At 38.9% G+C, this 11,814-nt stretch overlaps 1 long non-coding RNA gene across 1 annotated transcript; it reads left to right on the forward strand.

Annotated features, from left to right (window-relative positions):
- The first annotated feature begins 538 nt into the window (after window positions 1-538).
- On the forward strand, window positions 539-6,627 carry LOC139083673 (uncharacterized). The gene is made up of 5 exons (XR_011540583.1): window positions 539-939; window positions 1,794-1,970; window positions 3,009-3,180; window positions 5,603-5,781; window positions 6,207-6,627. It is a non-coding gene; the product is annotated as an uncharacterized lncRNA (long non-coding RNA).
- Window positions 6,628-11,814: the final 5,187 nt, after the last annotated feature.

Consider the following 11,814-nt stretch of genomic DNA (forward strand, 5'->3'; position numbering starts at 1 on the left):
ACAGACATGCCAAAGGGAGCAAAGAGAACCCTGCAACTCTGACTTGAAGCCCTTTCCACGACGTTTTCCCATGGACGTTTTCACGTTTCTCACGTGGCTTCCTAGAATTAGAAAGGCTAAATAATCTAGGCCACAGGTTCTCAAATTTGGTTGTGTGATGAAACCACCTGGCAGACTTAAAAACTACAGATGCCTGGGCACCACCTCCAGAGATTGTGATTTCATTGGTCTGGGTTTATGGTCTGAGCATCAGTTAAAATCTCCCAGGTGACTCTAGTAGACAAACAAGGGCGAGGACAACTGATCTAAGCCAGGGATGATACAATAGCTGCAAACAATGGGGTGACCCAAAAGAGCACATGCAACCGAGAAAGATAGTCAAGAGATAGACACAAAAAAAAATGAGGCAGTAAATGACAGCAAACCCTGTGAAAGAGCTTTTTTATTCTTTGCTGGACCACAAGGGTCCACTCCTCACTAATTATCTAATCTATTTCTTAACTCTGATTGGAAGTGGGGAATAGATGATTCTGCCACAATCAGATTTTTTTAGATGTGTGAGTGTTTGCTTATTGGTCTTTTTGACTTTATTTAAAAATGCAAACAAATTAATTTACTATCACCATTCTTTTCAACAAAATTGAGGCTTGGTTGGTATAAACGAACAGAGACAAACCTATCCTTTGAAAGAGTATTTTTAACAATTACTGTAGGCAGTCAGGATTCCTTAAAACAAAAAAATTTTGGAACTTTTTATTAGCATATCTAATAGGAGCTTGCCTTTATGATCAAGAAATAGCTATGCACTCAAGAAACATGACAAGAGGAAGGAACTCGGCACATGTTAATATGCTTGTGTTGCAGGAAATGAAACTCAACTCAAACAGTCCTAAACCATAAAGAAGAGATATTGGCTTATAGAAGACGGAAAATCTAGACGTAAGAGAGATTATAGCTGTTGTTTGGTCAGGACTCCAACTCAATTTCTCTACAGTTCTCTCAGTTCTGTCTTCTTTCCTGTGTTGGCCTTGTCCTTAGGCTAGTTCCCCATGTGGTGGCAAAATGGCAACCAGCAGCTATAGGATCTCCTGGACACATGTCCTTGGCTGGTTCTTTTGCAACAGGAAATCTTATCTTCTGGCCATGCTCTTGCAAGAGTCTGGACGATTCCTCCTATACTTGTACTTTGATCCCCAGCATACAGCTCTTAGAATCTTGCTGTCCCAGATTGGATCACATGCCCATCCCTGAACCCATCAACCTGGCCGGTAGGATGGAAGGGACAGAATGGCTTGAGCAGGTCAGGGCCCACTCCTGAATCTGAGAGTGGGGGCTAGAATCATATGAGTCCCCAGACGTAAGAAACAAACAAACAAACAAACAAAATAATGAAAAAAAGAAAGAGAAAAGGAAGGAATGGGGCTAGAAGGTAATAAATATTTGCATAGCAGAAACTTCTAACAGGGAACCCATGAAAGAACCAGTATAGCCTGGTTCCAATTTAAATTCTGCCAAGTAGTTTTGTGTCCTTGGTTGAACAAGTCACTTTCATTGCTAAAATGAGTATGTTTGATAAGGTGATCTTATTTCTAAGATCCCGTTTAAACCTAAAATCCCTTAACTTTATGTGTCGAAAATATCTTGTACCTGAGCTGCTGGCTTTCAGTCCTATTTTCTGAGAAGCATTTAAAGGAATAGATCTGATTTATGATCTTGGGCAAAATTGTCAAAGGAAATTCAAGAATGCTTCCACTTTGGTAACATAAGCACCTCTGTTTTTTCTTTTTTTTTAGAATTTTAGCCAGCTGCTCATTTCTCTTCTGCTTCCCTGGATGACTGATAAATCAGAGCAATTGCTCTAACCTGCGTAAGAATGGATTTCCCTATATTTGTTTTAAGACTTCCCAGAATGATTCACTTTGCTACGACAATTCTGTTGCATTCGCAAAATGTTATGTGACACCGCTAAGGTAAATTTATTGAGGCTCTCAATTTTAATTAGTTTTTTCTCATATTTTCTCTGAAAACTTAATCCCCTTTTAATGAAATTGTAAAATATAAGCAAATCTTACATGACACTTTTATCACCTGCCCATTTGAGATCAAAAAGTCTAACTGTACTGCCTTCTAAAATTAAACCAAATTTTAAGTGCATATTAAAATGGCAATTTTTTATCTCAGATCAATGGTTGAGCATTAATTTGAGCAAAATAAAACAATGCAGATAATGGTTTAGTGCTGCATTTCAACCTGTTTTATAGTACTAAGGCATTATTATAGTGATTTTATCTCTATTTGAAGCATACAGGATGCAGATTCTTAACTTGAAAGCTTAATAGGTCTAAACTTTCCATCAGAAAAGAATCTGCCAAATAACTTCATAACGAAAAAGCGAGACACTCTCACAGCTCTCCCGTTTTATGATGTAAAATAGTACCCACTGTTACATTGCAGTGATTTTAAAAATCTAGTGCATGTGTGACTTCGCCAGGTTAATAGTGTTATAAGTTCAGCTCAGTGATAAAAAAACATAAATAATATTTGTACTCTAATCTCTTTTCTGAATTTTCCAACCATATCTCTTACATTTAAGACCTGAAATGGCATTTCGGGATCCATGAACAGAACACTTGTATCCTCTACTTAGGCACCCCAGTTCATATTGTTTTAGCTTTCTTCTTATTTATGATCAAAGTGTAGGCTCACTTTGCAGCGTTATGCTGACAATTTACAACCAGCACATAAATGCCCCTTGTCTTGTGATTTATGGTGGGCCCTGACTTGCTGTCCACGACCTCTTTCTCTCAGGTCCCCGTTCATTGCTCATCTCAGGCAACCAGTTGAAATTCATTAGCTTAGGTACCTGTTGAAAAAGGAAAGCCAGGGTTTAAGCAGTGTCTACATTATCTCCAGGCCCTTGATGCCATCGTGTCAGAGGAGTGAAAGGTAACTATTTGTGATAGTTTGGTCTGAGAACTGCTTAGAACATAACTGAACTTTGTTGACAGTTCCAGGTAACACTCACCAGAGGAAAAATAAAAGGCAAAACAAGTTTTGGATATGAAATTAATTGAGAAAAAGCCAGTCTAACTGTCAAAAGGGAAGAACCTTGAGAAGAAAGGCAGCTTCTAAAGGTCAACACTCAGCGTGCTGTAATCTTTACCATCTGTGTTCAGGCTGGTAAGATTCTGAGACTCTCATATGCAGTCTTCTTTCTGAAAATAACAGACAAGGAAGAAAAAGGCTTGCCCAACAGGGAGCCTGGATGTACTTAGCTGGATAGAAAACGAAAACACTATATGGTATAAACTTAGAATGACCCTTAAATTTCCTTCCCCTGACCTACATGGGTCCACAGATAGTTTCAGAAAAGTAGTGCCATGGCAAATTGAAATAATTCCATCACCCATGAAATGGAATGTTATATTTACAAGGTGGAACACGAGGCAGCTCGACATATTGTGAGCACAACCCGTCGCCTGAATCTATTTTGATGAAGGCTAACAAGACATTCTCTCTTTTTTTCTACAAGGAAATTTTTGAAAAATAAGTAGAAAATAGACTTGGTTTCTCTTCACTTACAGGTCTGACAGATATATTAGAAATCTAGAATGTTGTGATTCTATATATAGCGATATAAGTTTCTCCTGTTAGAACATTTAGAGATTTGATGTTACCTGGCTTTCCAGAAGAGTTATACCAAATATATCAAATGTCATTGTTACTCAAAATGATAATTCCATACACACTCGTTTCTATGAATCTGCAGTGTTTTTACACAAACGAGAAATGATAGAAAAAGAAATAAATTACATATAATATTTACTTATATGTATGTATATTTAGATACACATGTATGTATATGTAAATATTACATAACAATTATCTATTATTTATTAGATAAATCATCACGCATAACCTAAGTGATTTGATTAAAAGTTTGTGCATTCTGATTAACTAAAGAAAGTGTAAAGTACTTTCTGTTTTATCTCCCACCATTATACACAAAGTCAAATGTTTTCAATATTGTTCTTGGCATATCAATTTTCATTTTTTCTAAAGATCCAATCCTTTAGAGACTTTCAGCTCTAATTCAAACTTTTTCTGTAGTCCGACCTGCAGCTGAAGAGCTCATTCTTTATGCGTATCGCTTCATTTCTACTCACAATATCTAGGGGGTTCGTGAATACACATGTGACTCTAAAGACCCATGATGCCCACACCGACATACAATAAAGCATCTTCCTTGTGCTCATCGGTGCTATTTCGACCACGATAGAGGTGGCAGATTTTGCAAAGTATGCTGACATCTAAACTTCACAGATAAAGCCAAAGGTTAACTGACTTGGTTTTCTCTTCTGTGAATTCTCTGCTTTGTTTTAGAAACACAAAATAGGAGGCTAGGCTCTGTAATTTTTGTCACTGCTTCCACAGCCTCCCAGGAAGAAAGGATCCATAAAATCTTAGACATAAAAAATAAAAAACACTCTCCAAATGCTAGTTAATACAATGTTCCACCTCTTTAGGAGAAAGAGAGATTTTATTTGTATTCATTAGGGGGACCTAACCACTCACTAGGACCCTTTATTATACCTCTCCTGCGTGATGTAATAGCACGAACACATGAAAATGAAGCCTGCGGATCGTATTGTTTTCTCTCTCCACATACTTAAAACACAAGTACCCTTTGTTTCTCCCGTTCCCCAACCCCACACCCCACCTTTCGGTTTCCTCCTCTTCCCTTCCTCTCCTTGTTCCTTTTCTTCGTCCTGCTAGCTCTGCCCTCCGAGTGACTCCCCTAACGAGTCATTGACTTTTACATTCTCGAGGCAATCTTAGTTAAAGCTCTCGCGAGATTATACGAGTAAGTTAGGTTTGTCTTCTTGTTGCTTTCACATCGTGAGTTACATGTTACTCTCCTCCACTGGTTAATGTTGACTCAAAGATCTTTTCTTTTTGGAAGAATGCATTGTTTTATAACGAATAGGTTATGAAGAAATAATCTCAATGAATGAAAATATAACCACTGAATGAAAATCTGATCCCAGAAGGAGAGAAGTAGAGAAAAAAGGAGCTGTTTACACATAGGCTGCTAAATAAACGTCTCTTTCCCTTAGTTTTTTTTTTTTTTTTTTTTTTTTTTTTTATTTTTTTATTTTTTAAAGATTTTATTTTTTCCTTTTTCTCCCCAAAGCCCCCCGGTACATAGTTGTGTATTCTTCGTTGTGGGTTCCTCTAGTTGTGGCATGTGGGACGCTGCCTCAGCGTGGTCGGATGAGCAGCGCCATGTCCGCGCCCAGGATTCGAACCAACGAAACACTGGGCCGCCTGCAGCGGAGCGCGCGAACTTAACCACTCGGCCACGGGGCCAGCCCCATCTTTCCCTTAGTTTTGGGGAAAAGAATCTTACCATTAACAAATGATACTGCTCTGAGCCCATTATGTTAAATATTGTATGTCACTGTCAATCACTTTGCAATCCACAGGGCAATAATTCTCCATAATAACTGCCAACTCTAGTCAATATATTTGCATCATTTTACTTTAGAGGCTTATGAAATGCAAATGAAAATTCTAATAATAATGCTTCTTATTTAATTAGTTCTGCCTGATGGATATTCTGTTTCTTCAGCAAAGCCTTAAAAATAAGAATTCCAATTCCAAGCCTGATGTGGCCATTTGCCCATTCTTTGTTTGTATTGCTGGCCCATTGCTTTGAAGTTGCTGACCAAGGAGACAGGAGTCCTGACATGAGAAATGAGACCCTTTCCTGAAAAAAAGGTGCACTCTACAGAAATCTTTCATTCACCCTATTATTTTAAACCCAGAGAAAAGTATCATACCCACATTATATTTTTAACTAATTAAAAAAAACATCTTTGGGAAAAGGATACTGTGCTTCCATCAGAGGTCAGAGCCATTCACTATGAATGTCCTGCTCTGTTACTAAAATTGGATGTATGTGCAAGTCTACCTAACATCCCTCATTCGGCAAAATACAACTCTCCCTTACTCCGTAGTAATTCTGCTTATACAGTATGGTACGTAACCGACACAGGCCTGGGTAATCAGAATACTCCATTACCTTATGCACAGTTAGGGATGGGGGCTGCCCAGCTAGTTACTTGTGGAGCCTAGAATCTGCCCTGCCCTTGCAAAGGATACACTTGCTCACCAACTTTCTATGCTCTTTTCACAATCCCCAGCTCCATGGAGCATGACTTCAGATCAGGATTACCAAGGAGGCATGGCAGCTGGCCTGTACTTCAGAGACCAACAACTGAGAACAATATGTGTCACACACGTGATATTAAGAGCCTGTTATAGGATATTCCAATCTATCTTTATCACTAATGTGGTTTAGTCTTAATTTATTTCTTTGGGCTAAGGTAGTGGTATTCTTTCTTTTTTCTTTTTCTTTTATAACCCCTTTATAACTGCAGATCTCACATGAGTCCAAATATATATTTTGCAAAGCTGCTTTGGTAGAACAAACCAGGACTCTTTTATTATTTTTTATTTTTGCTGTGCCTCTGCATTTCCCAATCTCTTGCATCCTACGTAAGTCCCAAGATTATGCTATGAAAGCATAAGTCTCTACAGAATAAAGTCTTGAAAATTACAAAATTAAGACATTGAATTATTGAATGTATGAGAGTCATCTCTTCAGGCTCAATCATGACTAATATATCCCTACGGCATGAACACTGTAGTCGTTATTCCTTTCATTAACAGGAATATATAGAAATGGATGGGCAAGAGGGAGGATAGGTGGATGGCTGAGGGCAGGTAAGTACTGATGAAGGAAAGAAGGAGGATAGATCATTCTGGGGTACTGAGTCGAGTTGATGGTAATGCCATAATTAAGGGGAGCCCTGAAATGCCAGCAACATAGTGGGTCCCTAAAGAAAGGAGATTGGTTTAAGAGAAAAGTAAGAATAATAGACATGGAGTGAGGAATGCATTTCATCTACTTCCCAAATTTGCTCAGAGATGAGTCTGGCACAACCAATTTCTTCCTTGACTTGGTATTATATAAATAACAACCATTGGTGAAAATAAGGGTGGACCCATTTTGGGCATTAAGAAACTGCCACCCACACCCATATGTGCTAATTTGTTTCCTGCCAAAACATGTCTTTTGAATCATGTAGGCTTGTGTAAAGGGAAAAATCAGACAGCATGTTCAATGAGATGGAGAGAAATATTCATGAACTCATGGGTCTGTGACTTCCCACAGGAAGTTTTGGTTTCTGTTTTCAAATTAACCTGTCCAGGTGCTACTTAGAGGCTTATAGATTATGGAGATCAATCCAAAATATTCTCAGTAATTGTCTCTGTAGTTAAGATTCTGAATTTCTATTAGAAAATTCCTAAATTATTGAAACAATAGGCAGAAAATACATATCACAGTGCTCAAAACATTTTTTGGACACAGGGAGCAAGATAGGTTGTTCCAGTGTCAGGGAGGGACAAACAAAACAAGGGCAAAACCTTCAGATCACACTTAAACCTTCACTGTAAATATGAACAAAGAGTAGACTATATTTCTCTAAGGCATCTGGGTGTAAACCTTTTTTTTCCCCTTTGCCAGAAACCATAGTGTTTATAGGCATGTTTTACTGGAAATCTGCTGCTTCTCACAATGTTTCCTGCACAACTGTCTTAGTAAAACTACATCTGGAAATGACAAGCACACAGTTGTAAATCTGGAAGTCAGTGTGTTGTTGTAATAGCTTGCAGGTACAATATGGCCGTCTTGCTGAACGCCAAAGAGAGTTACAAAGACAGAGGCCAGCTGTAGCTACTGAAAGGGATGCTGTTTTTCTGAGGGGAAAGAATGAGTTTTAAGAGGGTTATAATGTCTCCTGTCAAACTACCAAATGAACCAGAGTAGCATTGAACTTATTGTCTCTTGGACGAATCAATCATTTCAGAGACCTTGACAACCAGATTGGGTTGACCAAACTTGATTTGTTGGGTGCTGTGAAAACAGGCAGAGGTCCTTTGAATTGTAGCTTCCTCATGTTAGGCTCTAAACGCCATCTAAAGGAGCTATCTCCCTGGATAATGAACCCCTCTTCCCAAGAGCCACAAGATGGCATGCTCAAGTATCAGCTAGAACATCTCAGCAGTTCTCCATCCTGGATAACTGATGTAATACACAAGGATTAGGTCCCCGAAAAAGCATCCTATGGGGTAAGGCTGAAGCTTGCCCCTTGAGTGTTTCTTTGAGTCTTTTAAATTATCCTGGGGAATCAAAGAATGATTCGTCACTATGGGAGGTTCACCAAATCACATTTTGATATAAAAGCCACCAGTAAGAATGGCAATAAGAAATTAAGTAGACACTATTTTGCAATGAACGAAAGTAAAAAACAATCAACTCTCTCTAAAGTTGGTAAAAATATGATGATGGCTTTTCCGAGGAGTTTCCTTAAGTAGGTATAACACAGCACACATCCAAATGATATGATTTGCTAAGACTTTAGTACTTCTGTTTCATCCAAAATCCTAAAAATTTCTGCTACTCTTTCACCTTTATCTTTATGTTTTTATCTTTACTGTTACATTTTTACATTTCAAACACAAGTCAATTTCAATAGTTCTGCTTTTTTAAAATGGAAATATTTTCTTTAAGATATTACACAGATAAGCAACACACATACCATTGCTCTTAAAATTTAGGGGAGGGGATCATTACGAATATTTCCTATAGAGCATGGTTTACTTACAAAGCATAAGCATATGATAATGGGACCAGTTTATTTCCACTTACAAAATTAGCGACAGTTCTGTGTAACTATACACGCAGAGTAGAAAGAGAGAAAAGGAAAGAGGAAAATTGATTAACAACCAATGCTGTGCTCGCTAAGATTTGTTTTGTTGATCCATGCATAACTTTACTCTGTGAGACTCTTGAGGAACAAAAGGTTTGCTCATTTGTTGGTTCAAGTCCTGCCCCACTTCCCAGTCATACTCCTCTTTGGCATTTGGGAGTGACAGTCCTCCTTAGGGGCCATGCTGTGGCATATCCCCTATGCAGAGGAGAGGAGACACTGCCACCAAATTTGGGTAAAGCTACTGCCTTCCAAAGGACAACTTGGTCAAGATCCTACATCTTTCTCATCAGTCCCTTACGTTGGAAGACGAAACAAAGTTTTAAATGATAACTATGCCCACTTGCTCTTATCTTACACTCTTCATTCTTTGACTTGCTTTTTTGTTTTTTCAGCTTCCAAGCCACTATTCTTTGAGAGGCTCCTCATTGATATCTAGTATGAGACATCAGAAAATAAAGTATGAAGTCATAGAGGTTTTAGATGGCTGGCTATGCTATAACTTTGACATTTCTCTTTTTTTGTTGTTGTTGAGGAAGATTAGCCCTGAGGTAATATCTGCCAATCCTACTCTTTTTGCTGCAGAAGATTGGCCCTGAGCTAACATCCATGCCCATCTTCCTCTACATTTTATATGTGGGACACTTGCCACAGCGTGGCTTGCCAAGCGGTGCCACGTCCCCACCTGGGATCCGAACCGGTGAACCCTGGGCTGCTGAAGTGGAATGTGTGAACCTAACCGCTGCACCACTGGGCTGGCCCCAAACCTTGACATTTCTAATATGGGATCCAACCTCGACTACATAGGAGTTGCTCTCACCTCAGCTAACTCTCAAATTTGGGAGTCATTGATTATTCAGATTTAACTTGACCTGCTCTTTCCACTTGGGAAAAGCTGTAATCTTGTTACCATCTTCACCTCTTTTCCTCTGTCTTCTTTTTTTTTTGAAGAAGAAGATTAGCCCTGAGCCAACATCTGCCACCAATCCTTCTCTTTTTGCTGAGGAAGACTGGCCCTGAGCTAACATCTGTGCCAGTCTTCCTCTACTTCATATGTGGGACACCTGCCACAGCATGGCTTGATGAACCATGTGCAGGTCCATGCCGGGGATCCAAACCAGCAAACCCAACCACTATGCAACCGGACTGGCCCTACCTCCTCTATCTTCTTTCACTAGTTTGTTGATGTTGCTCTTGCTGAATATCATACTCAGAAAAATACAGAAAATTCTAATGAAATTAACAACTCAGAATATCATTGCTTCTTATAATAGCACTACCCAGAGGTACCCATTGTTAACATTTTTAATACTGCTACCCAACCCATTTTCCTTCTCTGCCTGTTTAGAGTTGAAATCATGTGCATTTTTTCTATCTTACTTTATTTTCCTCAGCATTTTATTATAAGTATTTCCCATTTAATTAAAAACTTGATAAATATCATTTTAATGGCTGCATGATGCTCTACTAAATGACACTAACATAATTTATTTGAACATTTTCCTAATTGGGGACATTCAGGCTATTTCCAAGGGTGTGAATGGCACATATTTGAAAGATGAACATGAAGGAACATAAGTGTGTATCTTTTTAACCGATTTTTTTCTCCAGGATAGAATCACTGATGTAGAAACAGTGGATCAGAGAATAAGGGTGTTTTTATGGCTCTAAATACATAGGGCTCTCACCTATTTTCAAATCTGATTTTAGATATTATCTCACTCCAGATTATTGTGACTACATGTAGTCAATGTTGATTTATGAGACTTGTTAACTACAAGTAATGGAAAGTAATTGAAGGGAAATTTAAAAAGAGGAGTAATTTTGTAGCAATGGCCACTTTGAGGATTTATTTTGTTCTGATTAAATCATGTGTAAATTTTAATTCTGCTTTCCTGACCATTGGGAACAGGCCAGCCCTTCCAGTTTTGCTATAGAAATAGTCTTCACGGTCCTTCTTGCCTACTTTCTCTGCTATGTCTTGAGTGAGTTTAGACTCTGTCTCCCATTGTTCTGATGTGGTCCAAACAAAGGAGAGGCGTTCTTCTTGTTTCCTTCCCTACTGTTTGGTTTGCTATCATCTGTAACACAAAACAAGTTATCCCTCTGTTTTCTAAACGTTTTCTGTGCCCTCAATTCTACTTCATCCTTCAGGTTCTGCTGTGGGCTGCCTCCGTTCTCCCAGCTCATTCACTCACAGACATTTCTAGATGACTTTTTGGTTCATATTAATAGCCTTATCCAAACTGTGACCTGAGAATTATATACTCAGAGGGTTGTCCAATGTCATCATTCTACAATCTTACAGGGAAATTCCTTGAAACCGTGTTAAAATGTTGCCCAACATTGTTCACAGTCTGACAAAATTCCCTAACTTTTGTCTCGTCATGAAACAGACCTGAGTCCTTGAGCTGAAGTCCTGTTTGGGGCAGATCACTCCTTGAGGAAGGTCGAGAACAGAGCTAACATTGCGATGGTGACGTCCCCTAAGGACAACCTGGTAAACAGTGACCAGGAAGACTATGGGGCCGCGGCTACTCTTTAACTTTTGAGTTTTGTGTGTTTCTATAGGAGCAGCAGGAGCCTAAGAAACTGCTCCTTTCATTTTCAGATTGATGACAATACCATGTGACGAATACAATTCTACATCTAGCAACTTTTCTTAGGTAAATCAGCAATTCAATAGCAGGAATCACTGGCATTCTACTGGAGGACTTCTCTAGTCTTCCCCGTAAGGTGCAGGCTGCTGGAATGTAAAGCATTTGGTTTTTTACAAAAGCTTTGACTTGGGTTGGAAGCCGTGATCTATGTTTCAGGTCAAAGGCAAGAGCACGCTTTACCCTATCTACTTCCTGTCTCCAAGCCATCAATCATTTCTTCCCCAGGGGAATTGTAGTTCTTGGGCCTGTGGCCTGTTTTCCATTGGCGTCTATTATCATTTGCTAATTAGATTACAACCTAGTATTTACCTTTC

The sequence above is a fragment of the Equus przewalskii genome, chromosome 5 (genome assembly GCF_037783145.1).
Source record: "Equus przewalskii isolate Varuska chromosome 5, EquPr2, whole genome shotgun sequence".
Taxonomy (NCBI): Eukaryota; Metazoa; Chordata; class Mammalia; order Perissodactyla; family Equidae; genus Equus; species Equus przewalskii.